The 19,453-nt window shown below is 41.3% G+C and overlaps 1 protein-coding gene across 3 annotated transcripts in view; it reads right to left on the bottom strand.

Annotated features, from left to right (window-relative positions):
- tcerg1l (transcription elongation regulator 1 like) overlaps positions 1-19,453 on the bottom strand; it is a 739,617-nt gene that overhangs the window by 562,995 nt on the left and 157,169 nt on the right. The window lies entirely within an intron of this gene.

Below are 19,453 nucleotides of genomic sequence, written 5' to 3'. Positions count from 1 at the left end.
TTATACGGGGAGAATGTACAAACTCCACACAAACAATCATCTGAGGCTGGAATCAAACCCAGGTCCAACGCACTGAGAGACAGCAGTGCTAACGACTGAGCCACCATGCCACCCATAGTTCTTTGGAAGTTGCATAATAGGCAGACAAGGTAGTTAAGAACACTTATCATGCTTGCTTTCATTGCTCACACCATTGAGCTCAGGATTTGGGACATCATGTTGCAGTTGTGCAGGGTGTTGGTGAGCCAATTTTAGAGTATTGTGCACAGTTCTTGTAGCCCTGCTATTTGGAGGATATTTTTAAGTTTCAGAGGGTTAAGAAAAGATTTACCATGATGTTGCCAGGACTGGAGGGCTTGAGTTATAAGGAGAGGCTAGGAGTTCTTTCAATGGAGTGTAGGAAGTTGAGGGGTGACTTTATAAAAGTTTATCAAATCATGAGGGGCATAGATAAGGTGAATAAAAACAAAGGTCTTTTCCCTGGGTTGGGGGATTCAGAACTAGGAGGCATATTTTTAAGGTGAGAGGAGAAAGATTTAAAAGGGACCTGAGGGGCACCCTTTTCACACAGAAGGTGTTTCATGTGTGGAATGACTGCCAGAGTTACAAACTTTAAGTGAAATTTGGTTAGGTACGTGAATAGGAAAGGTTTAGAGAGATACAGAACAAATACAGGCAAATGGGGCCAGTTTACTTTGGGAAACTTGTTCAGCATGGATGAGTTGGACCAAGGGGTCCATTTCAGTGCTGTGTGACTCAATGCAGCATTGCTTCAGAACTGTAACAGCATCTTTCATGCTACAATATTTTGTCATAAGGGAATGGACATTTCTACCAACTAAATGGCAACATGTTTAGGAGCAGTAGGAATGGATAAAAATGTGTTACTCACTTGCACAACATCATTGATTAGATTAGATTACTTACAGTGTGGAAACAGGCCCTTCGGCCCAACAAGTCCACACCGCCCCGCCGAAGCGCAACCCACCCATACATCTACCCCTTACCTAACACTACGGGCAATTTAGCATGGCCAATTCACCTGACCTGCACATCTTTGGACTGTGGGAGGAAACCGGAGCAAACCCACGCAGACACGGGGAGAATGTGCAAACTCCACACAGTCAGTTGCCTGAGGCAGGAATTGAACCCAGGCCTCTGGCGCTGTGAGACAGCAGTGCTAACCACTGTGCCACCGTGCCGCCCTAAGGTGGTCTAAGAAAACATGGCTCATAACCTTTAAATGAAACCAAATTTTTAAAATGATAATCAAGGATACACAAAAGTACTAGTTCTGCCAACAATAACTTGTGAAATGAGCTGACACAGTGGAGAAGGAAGAGGACAACATTGAAATGCAGATGGAAGAGGAGGATGAACAAGGAGGGAGGTATCTCTTTTCTGTCTTTGCTATTTGTGAAGAACCACACCAGTATCCACGATCCCAATTCCTCACTCATTGACAGTTTCACATTCTTAATTCCTGTCTGTCAAAACTATCACATACACATTTTGGCCACAATTTAAAAAAAAATCAAAAGCCAATTAAAAAAGTACTCATTCCAAGCAAATTTATGAATTAACTCCTCCATGTTCTTTTCCAGCCTCCCAATTTGATGAATTGGAACACGTGGCCACCTTGCCTCCTGCCCATCTCCAGCAAATATTTGCCCTGTTTCACACCACAAGCAGAGTCTGAGAGTCATACATCAAGTGATGGTTTGTCGTCTTCAAACTTGTCTTCATCCTCTCACTTCACTCAGTGACCAGGTTGCTCTTTCCCATGGCCAGTCATTATTGATTGCTGTACTGCAAGCTACCTCCAATGAGCTCAGCACATCTGATGACCACAATGTACTTTCTGTTGACGTGGTGCGGGCTAGGTTTAAACAGTGCCAGCAATTTCTTAATTAAGCAATGACATTGAAACTCTAGTACAACCACTTAACAATGAAGTCAATGCTAGTTATGTGCAGTAATCCTCACTATAATGGGCAGGAAGCACAAAGTTGGTGTGCTGCTTCCATCATATTGAACAGATGGGGTAATTGTGTTCAAGAATTAATCCATTTAATGAAGAAATTAACATGTTAATTATTTTAATGATATTCTCAGTTAAGTAACAAAGATAAAATACAGAATTCAAGATCTGATCATTGCACACTGTATAATGTGGGAGATCGTGGAAAATCCTTGAAGTAAGTTGAGTGGCAGACAGCCAAACACCAATATGAATTGCAGACAGTAATAAGCAGTTGAGCCTCATGATATCAACACAATGAGCTATTGAAGGAAGGGATATATTTTGTAAGACATAAGCTTATTCTTGCTCAACAAAATCTTTGCAAAAAGTACAAGTACAGGTTGTACCTTCATTAACTCTCAAGTCCAGCAACATGTGGTACCCACTGTGGCCCAGCACACACAGCACTTCCAGTTTACATCGCCTATGTGCCTCATTCCTGACAGTACAGACTTGAAACAAAAACAGAAATTGCTGGAGAAGCTCAACAGATCTGCCAGCATCTGTGGAGAGAAAGCAGTGCCAATGACCCTTCGTCGGAACTCGTTAGGAAAATGTGGGATAGATGCTGCAGACAGGGAGAAGGGGTAAAGGAGTGAGAGCATAGTTGGAGACAGAGCTTAGAGAGAGAGAGAGACAAAAAAAAAGAACTGCAGATGCTGGAAATCAGAAACAAAAAACTGAAATTGCTGGAAAAACTCAACAGGTCTGGCAACATTTGAAGAGAGAAAGCAGGCTTAACGTTTTGGGTCTATGACCTTTCTTCAGAACAGTGAGAGAAAGATAGTCAGGCAGACAAAGGGATAGATAATGGCAAGACAGAGAAGAAGGAGAAAAGCTGACAATGGGAACCATAACTGGATGAAAATGGGTTGGCTGTGTTGAAAGAAGTCAGTGTGATGACAACACCAGGGGTGTGGGGGTGGATGAAGGATATCGAAGGAGATGTTACAAAGGAAATAATCGCAAGTTACTAAGGGAGTTTACAGGCCAGATTTGCTAACTATTATATTGGTTGGATCCTCTCCTCACTGTCAGTCACAGAACTCCTCTGGGGGTTGCTGGCATTTCTGAAGCATCTCCTCAAAGTTGTCTTTCTTCAACACTAGTATCTCAATAATTACTTAACTATTCTGATCCCAATGCTCATCTCCTCGGGAATATTGGCAGCCAAGAAGGTGAGAGAGAGTAGATGGACAGTCCACACGCTGGGACATTCTCAGGATCAGGAGATAGCACAGATCAGGAGCCCACAGGAACACATGACCTTCTGTGATCTGACAAATTTGCTGTTCTGGCAAAGACCTGGTCTCAAGGTTACTTAATTACAGAGCTATAACTTGCAATAGCCTGTACTACAGAGACATGGATAAATATCTTGGAGTGAAATAAAAAATGAGATATACACAGACTAGAGAAACCAATTCTGAAACCCAGGGTTAAGGTCTGAACAGACCTCCTCTAAAGAAAGGTTGAGACAAAGACATCTCAAATCTGCAAAGAAGTTATACTTAGAAAATGAGTATAAACTCCTTGAAACATTTGTTTGATTATATATTGTACCTCCAGGTGAATTTGCAGATTGTGTTCAGAGCAGAATTGTCATGTCACAACAATCTTTACGTGAACCAACATTCCTTATTAAGTTGAGACACTGTTAAATACAGTATTTAGTTCTACTAATTAGTTGCCATGCAGAAACAATTCCCCTGTCTTCCATTACCCTCTATGTAATATAATTGATTTTTTAAATAAACATTTCAAAGAAATCATTGAAAGGTTATTGCCTCAAATTAAACTTCAAGGACCCAAAAAACAATTAAGAAAATTCCATAATTCTGAAGTTAGGAGTCCATGCGTTGGTTATTGGTCAACTCACATGAGCTGTTTCTGCTTGACTGTATCTGCAGATATGTTACACCCATAGATAATTTTGATAGGCTGAAAGTGTTATGGATGAGCACATTTCATTAGAGATTTAAGTCTATAGCTCATAACATTGACTAAGATCCTTTAATAAAACAACTTTGTCACATCTGTTCTGGCGGTGCCATCTTCCTCTGGGGTGCCACTGACGTGTCCTACTCTTTCTTCAACCAACGATTCATTCCCAATATGGTTGACAAGTACAACCCACTTCTCACATTTCCGTCCTCCTCTTTCCCTCCCTCCCGAACAATTGGAATTCCTTTGCCCTCTTTTTCCACCTCAGCAATCTGCACTTTCCAAAGTTTCATCCTCCACCATTTCCAGCAGGATATCTCCACCAAAAACATCCTCCTCCCACCTCTGCTGTCATTTTTTGCAGGGACTATGCTCTCTGTATGGCATGGTAAGGTGCAATCCTAGGACTCAGGAATTATTTTGATGAAGAGTGGAGTAAGGGGTTGCAGAGTATGTAATTCTGCCTTTTCACCTCCTCCCTTTCACTGTCCTGGCCACAAACACACCTTCCAGGTGAAGCAGCATTGTATTTGTACATCTTACAATCTGATCTACCATATCCACTGCTCACAATTTGATGAAACCAGATCTAAACCAGACAACCACTTTCCGTAACACTTCTGTTCCCTTAGTAAGAATGCACCTAACCTTCCAGCAGCCTGCCACCACCATCCTCACTGTGTTTATTTTATGTCTTGTTGGCCAATGATAACCCACAGAATGGGATAGTGGGGGATTTGGTGATGGTAGTACCCCTGAATGTCATGGGGGAATGGTTAGATTGTCTCTTATTGGAGATGGTATTGTCAGCCAATTATGTGGCACAAATGTTACATGCCACTAGTCAGCCCATGTCTGGATATTGTCTAGATCTTGCTGCATTTGAACACGGACCGCTTCAGTATCTGTGGAGTCACAAATGGTGCTGAACATTGCACAATCAGCGAACTTCCCCACTTCTTACCTCATGATGGAGAAAAGGTCATTGATGGAGCAGTTGAAGATGGTTGGGCCTAGAACACTACCTGAGAGACCCATGCAAAAATGTCCTGAAGCTGAGATGCTGACTTCCAACAACCACCTTCCCATGTGTCAGGTGTGATTCCAACCAGTGGACAGTTGTCCCATGGTACCCATTGATTCCAGTTTTGCCAGGACTCCTTGATGCCTCACTCAGTTGAATGTAGCCTTGATGTCAAGGGCTGTCACTCTCACCTCACCTCTGTAATTCAGCTCTTTTGTCCATATTTGAACCAAGGTGGAGCTGAGTGGCCCTGGCAGAACCCAAACTGGGTGTCACTGAGCAGGTTATTGCTGGGCAAGTGCTGCTTCATTGCAATACCAAATGACATCTTCCATCATTTTAATAATAATTCAGTGTGAATTGATGGGATGGTAATTGGCCTGGTTTGATTTGTCCTGCCTTTTATGTACAGGCCATACTTGAGCAATTTCCACATTGTTGGGCAGATGTCAGTATTATACTTGTTCTGAAAGAGCTTGGCAAGTTCTGGAGCAATAGTTCTTCAGTACTATTGCTGGAATGTATCCAGACCTGTAGCCTCTGCAGTCTCCAGTGCCTCCATACATTTCATATCGCGTGGATAACCAAATTGCCTGAAGATTGGCATCTGGGATGTGGGGATCATTGCAGGAGGCTGAGATTGATCATCCACTCAATGTTTCCGGCTGAAGATAGCTGTGAGTGCCCTATCTTTTGCACTGATGTGTTGGATTGTTCCATTAGGGAGGTTGGAGGTATTTGTGGAATCTCCTCCTCCAGTGTGTGGTTTAATTGTCCACCACCATTCATTACTGGATGTGGCCAGACTGCAGAGCTTAGATTTGATCTGTTGATAATGGGATTGCTTGCTGCTTATGCTGTTTGGCATTCAAGTAGTCCTGGGAGAAAGTGAGGAGTGCAGATGCTGGAGATCAGAGTCGAAAAGTGTGGCACTGGAAAAACACAGCAGGTCAGACAGCATCAGAGGAGCAGGAGGGTTGACGATTTGGGCATAAGCCCTTCATCAGGAACATGGTGGTCAGGTGGGGGGAGGGAGGTTTAGAGATAAATAGGAGGGAGGTTGTGGGGGGAGGAAGGGGGTTGAGAGATAAATAAGGAGGTATGGGGAGGGGGAAGAGCTAACCCAAACCCCCCCCGCCCATTTATCTCTCAGCCTCTTCCCCCCTCCACATTCCTTATACTCAAAATGTCGATTATCCAGCTTCTCAGATGCTGCCTGACCTTCTGAGCTTTTGCAGCACCACACTTTTAAATTCAAGTAGTCCTGTTTGATAGCTTCACCAGTTTGACACCTCATTTTCAGGTATGCCTGGTGCTGCTCCTGGCATATCCTCCTGTGTTCTCCATTGAACCAGGAATGATCTCTTGGCTTGATGGTAATGGCTGAATGAGGGATATGCTGGGTTATAAGGTTGCAGACTGTGCTGGTATACAATTCTGCTGCTGTTGATGGCCCATGTGCCTCCTGATGCCCAGTCTTACGTTGCGAGATCTGTTCGAAGCCTGCCCCAAGGGGCACGATGATGTGAAAAGCAAGACATCATCTCCACAAGTGCACTGCGGTGGTCACTCTTACCGATAGTGCCATGGACAGACTCATCTGTAACCAGCATATCAATAAGGCTGAAGTCAAGTCTGTTTTTCCCTCTTGTTGGTTGCCTCACCATCTGTCGCAGATTCAATCTAGCAGCTGTTTCCTTTGGACTCAACTAGCTCGACCAGTCGTGCTGCAGTCAGACCATTCTTTGTGGTGGGCATTGAAATCCTTGTGTCCTTGCCACCCTCAGTGCTTCCTCGAACTTTTGTTCAATATGAAGGAGTGCTGATTCATCAGCTGAGGAAGGATGGTACACGGTAATAAAAGGAAGCTTCCTTGTCCATACTTAACCTGAGGCCATGAGACTTCATGGAGTCCGGAGTCAATATGAGGAGTCCCAGAGCAAATCCCTCCTGACTGTATACCATTGTGCCGCCACCTCTTCTGGGTTTGTCATGTAGTGGAACAGGACATATCCAGGGATGGTAACAGTGGTTTCTGGGAGATTGTCTGTAAGATTTGATTCCATGCATATGACTTTGTCAGGCTGTTGCTCGACTAGTCAGTGAGACAGCCCTCCTAATTTGGCACTAGTCTCCGGATGTTAGTATGGAGGACTTTGTCAGGTTGACAGGGCTGTTTCTGCTGTTGTCTATTCCAGTGCCTCGTTCGATGCCAGGTGACTGCCTGGTTTCATTTCTTTGTTGAGACTTCACAGTGATTGACGTAACTGAGTGATATGCTTGGCCATTTCAGAGGGTAGTTGAGAGTCAGACATATTGCTATGGGGCTGGAGTCACATGGAGGCCATACCAGGTGAAAATGGCAGATTTCCTACTCTGAAGGACATTAGTGAGCGAGGTGGGGTTTTTCTGACAATTGACAATGGTGTCATGGTCATCAGATTATTCCAGAACTTTTTAAAACATTGGATTTAAACCTGAGTCCCCAAAACATTAGCTGAGTTTCTAGAGTAATAGTCTAGTAATAGGCCATTACCTTGCCAGAGACCCAGAGCCTGTAGAATAAATGAGAAAAAATTTTTAAGAAGTCTATGAAAAAATATTTAAAACAATTGTATGTTTGTAATGGCACAATGAAATGTATGCTTTGCTAAATATCTTTCTCCTATTTTACCTAGACTGAAGACAGAACTCACATAATAAAATTATTATCCTCATACTCCAGGAAACAAAGTCAGACCGCTTTCAGTCTCAGTGGACTGTGTATTATTCATCTCTAATCCATCATGGGCTGATAGATTACTTACTGTGCAATAAAAGATATGCCTACGTTACCAAAATCTGTTCCTACTTTTACTAATATTTGAATTTTAAATCCATCAGCTTCAAACTAGAGTAATTACATCTTAGAATTTCTGCGTTGTAGAAAGTAAGGGAATTGTGCATAAATTTAAACTATTACTTGGATAAACTAGGGAAACAGAACACAGTACCACACCTCCCAAACAATTATTCAGACATACTGCCACTAGACTAAGGAAACAAATGCATAGAGAATTATGCATTCACCAAATTGCTGCTAGTAGCTATGCATAATGTTTAGTTTACAAACTATATTTGACTCATTTTGGTGATAGCCCTCAGAAGTCTGCTTTAGGGTTGCTATGTTTTCTGAAAAAAGAACTGTTCCAGGTCTACTGAATACCATTGTTTTCCTCCAAAAGTCTCCGAAAAGACAAAGTCAAGCAACAGCGATGCCTGAATATTATCCAAGCCACAATGGGGTCGCAAGTATTTCAGACATTCTTGAAGTGAACGACTTTAGAACATATAATCTTGGAGCAGCAGTAGACCAATCAGCCCTTCAAGCCTGCTCCACTATTCAATAGAATCACAGCAGATTTGTTTCAAATTCCTTATTTCTATCTACCCCCAATGACATTTGATGGCCTTGCCTGATAAGGATCTATTACTGTGGTTGTTGACTTGTTCGCTCATCTGGTAAATTTGTTTGCAGACATTTCATCACTGTACTTGGCAACATCATCAGTGCACCTCCAGTGAAGTGTTGGTATTCTGTCCCACTTGCTATTTATGTGTCACGGTTTGTTGAGATGGGTGGTGTCATTTCCAGGTTTGTGTCTTGATGGTTGGTATATGGGGTCTAACTCTATGTGTTTGTTAATGGAGTTCTGGGTCAAGTGCCAGGCCTCTGGGAATTCCTGTGCATGTCTCTGTCCTAGGATGGATACGTAGTCAAATTGGTGTCCTTCTTTGTCCGTGTGTATGGACACAAGTGATAGTTGATCATAGCTGTTCGATGGTCGAGTACCCCGATGGCTAGTTTTCTTCTGGTTGCCCTATTAAATTGATTGTGGCAGTCTTTACATGGCATCTTGTATATAACGTTGGTTCTGTTAGTTGTGGGTATGGGATCCTTTGTACTTGTCAGTAGCTGTCGCAGTGTGTTTGTTGGTTTGTGGGCTATCATGATAGCTAGGGGTCAGAGAGGTCTGGTGGTGATCTCTGATGTCCTTGATGCATGCGAGGGTGACCAGTATATCCAGACATGTTGTGTTTTTGTGTTGTGGTCTGTTGTGTAGGGACCGGTGGACTATGCTATTTGGGTAATGGTTGTTTTTGAAGATGCCATACAGGTGTTCTTCTTTGACTTTGTGCCATTCTGGGGTACTGCAGTGTGTTGCGGCTTGCTTGAACAATGTTCTAAAGCAGCTCTGTTTGTGGGTGTTTGGGGTGCTGTTGTAGTTGAGTATTTGATCTACATGGCTGGCCTTCCTGTATACACTGGTCTGGGGCTCACCGTTGGCCTTGCATTCAACCACTATATCCAGGAAGGGAAGTCAGTCATTGTTCTCTTCTTTCTTGGTGAATTTTATGCTGGTCACGATGTTGTTTATGAGTTGATGGATTTCTTCCAGTTGAGTACATTTGATAATGACAAAGGTGTCATCCATAGGGTGGATCCAAAATTTAGGTGAGATACTGGTTAGGGCTGTCAATTTTAATCTTTGCATTACAGATTCCGATATTAATCCTGATATTGGTGATCCCATAGGTATTCCATTGATTGGTCTGTATACGTGGCTGTTGAAGGTGAAGTGGGTGGTTAGGCACAGATCCATTATTTTGAGGGTGCTGTCCTGACTGATGGCATTGGTGGTGCAGGGTGTCTGCATTACCGGTCTGCCTAATAGCAAGGCTAGTGTTTCCTTGGCTAGGGAGATGTTGACGGAGGTAAATAGTGCAGTCATGTTGACGAAGATCATCATATTGTCTTCATCTATTCTGATGTCCTTGATGATGCTGCGAAATTCTTGGGTGGAATAGATGGCGTGGGTTGAGCTGTTTATCAACTCTCTTGTTGTAATTCTTTTGCTAGTCTGAATGTTGGTGTACCCAGAAGTGAAACCATTGGTCTGAGGGGGATGTCTGGTTTGACTGCCTTGGGAAGTTCAAAGAAATGGGCTGTCTTGGATCCCTCTGGCTTCATTTTTTGGTAATGAAACAATCAATCGGTTTTATTAATTTCACCGCCTTGTGTAGATTTTCAGGGTAACTATATCAACTATTACTCGTGTCCATACACACAATCAAAGAAGGACACCAATTTGACTGGAGCAACGTTTCCATCCTAGGACAGGCCAAATAAAGACATGCACGGGAATTCCTGGAGGCTTGGCACTCAAACCAGAACTCCATTAACAAACGTATAGAGTTAGACCCCATATACCAACCAATAAGAAACAAACCTGGAAATGATCACCCATCTACCAACCAATAAGAAACAAACCTGGAAATGATCACCCCATATACCAACCAATAAGAAACAAACCTGGAAATGATCATCTCAGCACCATTTATATGTCACCTCAGCAAATTGGGACACAAAAATTGCAAGCAGGACAGAACACCAACACTTCACCAAAGGCGCACTGACGATGTTACCTAGTATGGTGATGAAACATCTGCAAACAAATTTACCAGCTCTGCGAACAAGTCAACAAGCACATCCACAACCTGAGTTACAAAGCTTCTGAAGAACTTCAATCTATTTCTTCAATCTATTTCTGTCTTTACAATGTTTAATGATTCTGCTTACATCACCTTCTGAGGCAGAGGGTTCCAAGTTTGCATGACCTTCTGCAAGAAAAAAAATAAGTCTACTCAGCTGTGTTTGGAGTGACAATCCTTAATTTTAAAACTGTGTTCTTTAGATCTGGACTGATCCTCAAAACAAAACATCCTTTCCACATCGACCATTCAAGATCTTATAAGACCATTCAAGATCTTATACATTTCAACCAAGCCACCTCTCACTCTTCTCCAGTGAAAAGGCGCACAGACTTTCCAAATGATCTTCATGAGGTATCTACTTAATCCAGGTATCAGCCTAATAAACCACCTCTGAACTGCTTCCAGTACATTTACATCTTTCCTTCAAAAAGACCAAAAGCACATACTGTCTTTGAGACATTGTCTCACCTTGCACAATTGAAGCATGTCATCCCTACTTTTATCTCCAATTCCACTCAAAAAACATGAGAGCATTCTATCAACCTTGATTATGCGCTGTACCCACATACTAACCATTCATGACTCATGCACTTTAATATCTAATTCCCTCTGTATCTCCTTTCTCAATCTTCCTGCCAAAGTAAATGACTTCACATTTTCCCACAATATACTGCATTTACTAGATTTTGCCTACCCACTGAACCTACTTATATCCAACTGCAATCACCTTCTCACCTCTATACAACATACTTTACTATCTATTAAGGTGTCATCTGAATTTTCCTACCATGCCTTCCACCTGGTACAAGATACAATACAGAAATTCACCAAAGACTCTTAGATAGCACCTACTCACTTCCATCTAGAAGGACGAGGGCAGTTCCAAGCCATTTACTATCCTGACTTGGAATTATATCACCGTTCCTTCAGTATCACTACCTTCTCAATGGTAACAAGGATGGACAAGAAATGCTGGCCCAACCAGCAATACTCATGTTCCACGACTAACTAAAAAAACAGATTGAGAGAACCTCAAATCTATTGGACAATTGCTGAGGCTGACACTCATCTACTCCTACCCTCAGAGTCCCCTTACCTGCTTCATGCAGAGGGGTTTGGACCTTAAATTTACCTGGACCATCTCTGACACCTCCCTCCCCTTCCTGGACCTCTCCATCTCCATTAATGACGACCGACTTGACACTGACATTTTTTACAAATCCCACCCTAGCTCTTGCAAAAATGCCATCCCGTATTCCCAATTCCTCTGCCTCTGCCGTATCTGCTCCCAGGAGGACCAGCTCCACCACAAAACACACCAGATGGCCTCCTTCTTTAGAGACCGCAATTTCCCTTCCCACGTGATTAAAGATGCCCTCCAACACATCTCGTCCACATCCCTCACCTCCACCTTCTGACCCCACCCCTCCAACCGTAACAAGGACAGAACGCCCCTGGTGCTTAACTTCCACCCTACCAACCTTCGCATAAACCAAATCATCCGCTGACATTTCCGCCACCTCCAAACAGACCGCACTACCAAGTATATATTTCTCTCCCCACCTCTTTCCGCCTTCCGCAAAGACCGTTCCCTCTGTGACTACCTGGTCAGGTCCACACCCCCCTACAACCCACCCTCCAGTCTTGGCACCTTCCCCTGCCACCGCAGGAATTGCAAAACCTGTGCCCACACCTCCTGCCTCACCTCCATCCAAGGCCCTAAAGGAGCCTTGCACATCCGTCAAAGTTTTATCTGCATATCCACCAATATCATTTACTGTATCCGTTGCTCCCAATGCAGTCTCCTCTACATTGGGGAGACTGGATGCCTCCTAGCAGAGTGCTTTAGGGAACATCTCTGGGACACCTGCACCAATCAACCACACCGCCCTGTGGCCCGACATTTCAATTCCCCCTCCCACTCTGCCGAGGACATGGAGGTCCTGGGCCTCCTTCACCGCCGCTCCCTCACCACCCGACGCCTGGAGAAAGAACGCCTCATCTTCCGCCTCGGAACACTTCAACCTCAGGGCATCAATATGGACTTCAACAGTTTCCTCATTTCCCCTTCCCCCACCTCACCCCAGTTCCAAAGTTCCAGCTCAGCACTATCCCCATGACTTGTCCTACCTGTCTATCTTCTTTTCCACCTATCCACTCAACCCTCCTCCCTGACCTATAACCTTCATCCCCTCCCCCACTCACCCATTGTACTCTATGCTACTTTCTCCCCACACCACCTTCCTCTAGCTTATCTCTCCACGCTTCAGGCTCTCTGCCTTTATTCCTGATGAACGGCCTTTGCCCGAACCGTCGATTTCGCTGCTCCTCAGATGCTGCCTGAACTGCTGTGCTTTTCCAGCACCACTAATCCAGAATGCTTCATGCAGAGTCACAACCTCCTGCCTCCGACCACTGACAAAATCAAAAGACCCTATCCTCAGTGGTGTGACTCTCTCTTGGTACAATTAACCTAGATAATTTAACCTCTTCCTGGCGCATCACAGTGTCTATAGCTACGCTCAAAGCTCAAACTGAACCAAATCTGCTAGCTTCAAACACTTGCTGCAAACAAACTTCTTGTCTGGAAATTGATTCTGCTATTTTTTACCATTTGGAAAATGGTCACGTGTCAATTTCTCTCCCAGATATTTCAGGAATTTCACTCTGCTTGGTACTAAAGCAGAATGACGAGTTGCAATTTTGCTGCAGTGCAAAAGATCAATTTCTTAATTTCTAATGTATCTTATGTGAGACCCTTCATTTAGTAAGTACACCTCAGGCTGATACCCAGATCAATACAGAATAGGCTTTTCAATAAGGTATGCCCCATAAAGTAAAAAAAAACACAATTTGTTGTGATACAATCAGGGTCTCAAAAACCGGCATGAGCAGAAAATATGAATGTCAGTGTAAAAATTAATATCTCCCAACATGCATTCTAATTGTCAGCACAACAAAATACAGATAAAAGACAGAAAATCAATACAAAATAAACTGGATGAGCAGGATCAAATAAAGGTTTTGAAGAGCACATTATAATTGGACAATTTAAATCCATTAAGAACCTATTTCAGAACTTATTTCTAATTCAGATATTTGACACTTGCTCAAATAAACCCATGCTGCTTTTCAATCCCAAATGTCATCACTTTTTATTCACAACTATCTCCTTATGAAAAACAACTTGTTCATGCAATAATAATGAAGGTGAAGAAAAATAACAGGTCTAATAACGACTCTGGTAGTGAAATTAGCACTTCCATGATTTTGAAAAACACAGAAAATTCTGGTGCCACATTTCCTGGGTGCAGTAATAATTTCCATTCCTTATGCTGTTATAGGACCGAAGAAACTTTAAAAAAGGAAAGCAAATAAAAAATAAAATTCAGCTCATTAACTAAAACAAAACCAATGCATTAAACAAAGGTTTGGCAAACTTTACTCATGAAATCTGCCATGCATTTCAAACAATGGCTCCTCCTTGTGATTTGACATCGCTTTCTTTGTATACCTTCTTTATTATCTTATTAGCTACTTCACCTGTTGTAACCTGTTACATTTTAATACCTTTTAGGCTATTAAAACATTGAATGCTTTTCTGAATATATTGCCCATTCTAATTGGGTGTAAATAACTCATTCTTTGTTCATGCCTGCCAATGCGCAAATTCTGATGAATCGACAGCTTTGTTTAATGCATTGGTTTTGTTTTAGTTAATGAGCTGAATTTTCTTTTTTATTTGCTTTCCTTTTTTAACATTTCTTCGGTCCTATAACAGCATAAGGAATGGAAATTATTACTGCACCCAGGAAATGTGGCACCAGAATTTTCTGTGTTTTTAAGTGGCCGGAGATCTTGCTCAGCAGCTGTGCAGGTTGGGAAGTTGTAAATGTATTACACATAAATTTTCCTTTTATTTCTTTTAATAGAAGGCAGATTTTGGTCCATAAACTCTGATTCTCCAAAACTCGCAACCAAAAGTCAAGGCTGGTAGCTGAACCTTTGAAATGTGCTCATCAGTCGTCAGATAGTTCTTTCTGATATTATTTAGGAATGAATGCTCTCCTTCATTAAACATGTGGATTCAGATGGAAATACTTTCCATTATTTAATGTGACCAAGTTGTCTGTCATTTGCAGAGTCTGCTTCCTGTGGGTAATTCTCTGCACTCATTAATGGCAATTTTGATTTCAAAATAAACCAACGTGTACTACAGCATTTTGCTTCAATATTTAGGGAGCAAAGTTTCTGTCCATTTGCATCAGTAATAACAATCAGTTGGAATTGGACCAAACCTGTGCAAAGATTGAAGAATCTTAAACATAAGTGAATAATGCCCAAAGCCACTTACCTTTGGCGTTTCCATGATTATTACCCAGCCTCAAGACTGATTAGTTCCGACTAGACTACACCCACAAAACTGGCCAAAACCCTTACCAAATATGGGGGATTCTGTCAATTGCTATTTGTGACCATGTAAACTTCGATTTTACCAGCACATTTCCTGAACACACTTCAGACACAATTTCTCAAATGCACTGAGTTGAAAATGCTGGTCCTTTGTGTTTCAATAACAATAGAAAATATAGAGCAATAATATCTTAAAATAAAATAATTATGGAAAGCCATGAATTACAAATGTTTCTTTTATATAGATAACTTGAATCAGGAAAAGAAATAATGAATACGCTTCCAGCAGCAATTAATTTTGTATTGATAAAATCTGTTATTTTCTCCTCACCAAATGCATAGAAATGTATTTATTCATGAACACTCAACATATTTTATTATATAGCATCAGAACTTCAACCTCAACTTTAGCCTCATACTTCAGAGTAATTTATTGATTCATTTGAAAGAAAGCAACACATTGTTTACTCCTTGTTGCAGAATGAAAAGATGATCCCTGTGTGTTGCAACAACATTCCGAAACAAAGTCAATAAAATACAACTTTGATGGGGCCAAAAATCTGGCAGTTGCAGGTTCAAAGTCAATGAAAAAGGATATTAAATGAGGAGTATAATCAGTGTTCAATGTCATACACTAGAAAATAAATGTTTTTGAACAGCATTCAAATCACTACTTGTAGTGAGAGGTTTATTTCAGTTAACCACACTTCATAGAACCCACACCTGGCTGATTTTGTTTTAATTTAAGCTATTTTCCTAATCAAGCCATTCAGAGATTTTATTAGATACCTCAGGGGTAGGTGGCACTCTCAGTCCAGGGGTAGGGATACTACCAGAGTGCTATAAGAAAGCTTTACCCTACTGATTCTTAGCTCCTGATATTTATACAACCAATTCACATCCAATCAACTCAATTAATATATCCATCACCTGTTTCGTCATGCCTTAGACCATATTGATGTTAATACATTCAATCTGTTATTGCCCAATTTATGAATGTGCCAAATTTGAACTTTAAACCCAACTGGACTTCAGACTAGCTGAAGGTTCTCTACAATCTACATAGCTTGTGTGCTATTCTTCAAGTTATTCAAAGAGATTGCAGCAACTGAATCTTCGTTCTTGAATTTATCAAATCAACCGCAATCCAAATGGTAAATTCTATCCTAGTTTCCAGACTAAAAACCAAACTCACTCAAATTCTTTCCTTGCATTGCTTAGCTTAAAAAACATTAAATGTCCAGTACAAACAATGCTTATAAAAGACATTTGGAATTATAACATACATTTGATTCAGTTACTTATTCCAATTTTAGTACTCCATTAACTCAGATGCTTAAAAGTATTTTCTGAAATCAAAAGCTTCTCAAAGTATTATAAGGATAGATTTGGTCTTCACAGTCTAAATGTTAAATATCATAAGGGGAGTGACTGAAAATCATATAGGAAGAATCTAAAGGACTCTTTCCAAATTAATGTTATCTTCCATATGTTAAATGGGGTGGCAGTGATTGGGGGGAGAGAGTGGATGTGACAGGATCATGGCTCCAGATTCAGTTCCCGTCATCCAATCCTTCAGTAAAATTTATACCCGAGCTTTCAGCAAAACCAATGCTTAAAGTCTCGGTAAATAAGACCAAAAAATATCCCACAACTACACTGCTTCACCAATAATATTCAGTTTAGAGCAGGCAACTACTAAAAACTAAACATAGTACATTTAGAGTCATAGGGTCATAGAGATGTACAGCATGGAAACAGACCCTTCAATCCAATCTGTCCATGCCGACCAGATATCCCAACCCAATCTAGTCCCACCTGCCAGCACCCAGTCCATTTCCCTCCAAACCCTTCCTATTCATATACCCATCCAAATGCCTCTTAAATGTTGCAATTGTACCAGCCTCCACCACTTCCTCTGGCAACTCATTCCATACACGTACCACTGTCTGTGTGAAAAAGTTGCCCCTTAGGTCTCTTTTATATCTTTTCCCTCTCACCCTAAACCTATGCCGTCTAGTTCTGGACTCCCCGACCCCAGGGAAAAGACTTTGTCTATTTACCCTATCCATGCCCCTCATAATTTTTTAAACCTCTATAAGGTCACCTCTCAGCCTCCAACGCTTCAGGGAAAACAGCCCCAGCCTGTTCAGATTCTCAATATAGATCAAATCCTCCAACCCTGGCAACATCCTTGTAAATCTTTTCTGAATCCTTTCAAGTTTCACAACATCTTTCTGATAGGAAGGAGACCAGAATTGCATGCAATATTCCAACAGTGGCCTAACCAATGTCCTGTACAGCTGCAACATGACCCCTCAACTCCTGTACTCAATACTCTGACCAATAAAGGAAAGCATACCAAACGCCGCCTTCACTGTCCTATCTACCTGTGACTCCACTTTAAAGGAGCAATGAACCTGCACTCCAAGGTCTCTTTGTTCAGCAACACTCCCTAGGAACTTACCATTAAGTGTATAAGTCCTGCTAAGATTTGCTTTCCCAAAATGGAGCACCTCACATTTATCTGAACTAAACTTTGTCTGCCACTTCTCAGCCCATTGGCCCATCTGGTCAAGATCCTGTTGTAATCTGAGGTAACCCTCTTCGCTGTCCACTATACCTTCAATTTTGGTGTAATCTGCAAACTTACTAACTGTACCTCTTATACTCGCATCCAAATCATTTATATAAAAGACAAAAAGTAGAGGGCCCAGTATCGATCCTTGTGGCACTCCACTGGTCACAGGCCTCCAGTCTGAAAAACAACCCTCCACCACCACCCTATCTCTTCTACCTTTGAGCCAGTTCTGTATCCAAATGGCTAGTTCTTCCTGTATTCCGTGAGATCTAACTTTGCTGACCAGTCTCCTATGGGGAACCTTGTCGAAAGCCTTACTGAAGTCTATATAAATCACATCTACTGCTCTGCCCTCATCAATCCCCTTTGCTACTTCTTCAAAAAACTCAATCCAGTTTGTGAGACATGATCTCCCACACACAAAGCCATGTTGACTCTCCCTAATCAGTCCTTGCCTTTCCAAATACATGTACATCCTGTCCCTCAGGAGTCCCTCCAACAACTTGCCCACCACCAATGTCAGGCTCACTGGTCTATAGTTCCCTGACTTGTCCTTACCACCCTTCTTAAACAGAGGCACCACATTAGCCAACCTCCAAAGGAGGCACCTCACTTGTGACTATCGATGATACAAATATCTCAGCAAGAGGCCCAGCAATTACTTCCCTAGCTTCCCACAGAGTTCTAGGGTACACCTGATCAGGTCCTGGGGATTTATCCACCTTTATTCACTTCACGACATCCATCACTTCCTCCTCTGTAATTTGGACATTTTGCAAGATGTCACCATTTATTTCCCAACAGTCTATATCTTCCATATCCTTTTCCACAATAAATACCAATGCAAAATTTCTGAAAGATCTTTGGTTTCCTTCTTCACTTTCACTTCCACTGTATTCAGACCACATAAAAAGTCAGAGTAGTTAATAATCTATTCCAGAGTTGATATAATTAGGCATATCAGGTAGAAAATAACAAGATAATTTCATTTCTTTATACCATACTGCTTTATTCATTTATGCTTAAATTGTCTTGGTACAACATTTTAAAAATCACAATAAAATAAATAAATTACTTTTACAGTGTAGATTACTCAGCATACTTATAAATACCAGAAGTGTTGTAGTTAAATGGGCTCTTGTGAAAGAGGACGTGAATCAGCTATGCACTAATATTACAAATATTCCTGACAATTTACATTAATATCTGGAATCATCATTTATATAATTGCCTTGTGCACTTAAGATTACAATAGCCAGCTTTTAAATCAAACCTCTACTTTAAGGTTTTATTAGTCCAAAGCCCGCTTCAGAACTGGATTAGTACAATAGAGTAGACTAATCTCTTTAAGCACTGAGGATTGTCAAAGCCAAATGCAGGGAGAAAAACTGACTGTGAAGAATTATATTGTAGTAATTAAACTTGTCTAATTTCTGGATTACTTAAATAAATGAGTGAAATATCAGTCAGTCCAGCATTCAAATTTATTCCCATGCACCAAATAAACATCAAACAATACAGCAGAAAAAAATTACCTGATCACCCTTTTCATTTCTGTAAAAAAAGTTTTCAAACCCCTGAAACAATTGGTCAGTTTGTGAACAAAATGAAATACAATATTTATTACCAATGTGTAATGTACAGAGTCAGGCAGAACACAATGTTTAACAAGATTATTGCCAAACACACTATTAATGGAATTCCAACCATTATTGTACTTATGTCATTTTGATTTGCTGTACAACTCATTTCCTAAAACATCTTGTGGTGCAGTTAACTACTTTTGCTTTTATAGTAATCCATTCTAAAATATGAAAATATATAATCTCTCTTATTTATCATTATTTTTAAATAGTGAATATATGTGCATACATACGTGACTAGTTTTCAATGCCTTACATCTGGACCCTGCGTTGACATTTCGCATTACTGC

Source organism: Chiloscyllium punctatum, chromosome 38 (assembly GCF_047496795.1).
Source record: "Chiloscyllium punctatum isolate Juve2018m chromosome 38, sChiPun1.3, whole genome shotgun sequence".
Taxonomy (NCBI): Eukaryota; Metazoa; Chordata; class Chondrichthyes; order Orectolobiformes; family Hemiscylliidae; genus Chiloscyllium; species Chiloscyllium punctatum.
This window is presented reverse-complemented; position numbering and strand designations above follow the sequence as displayed.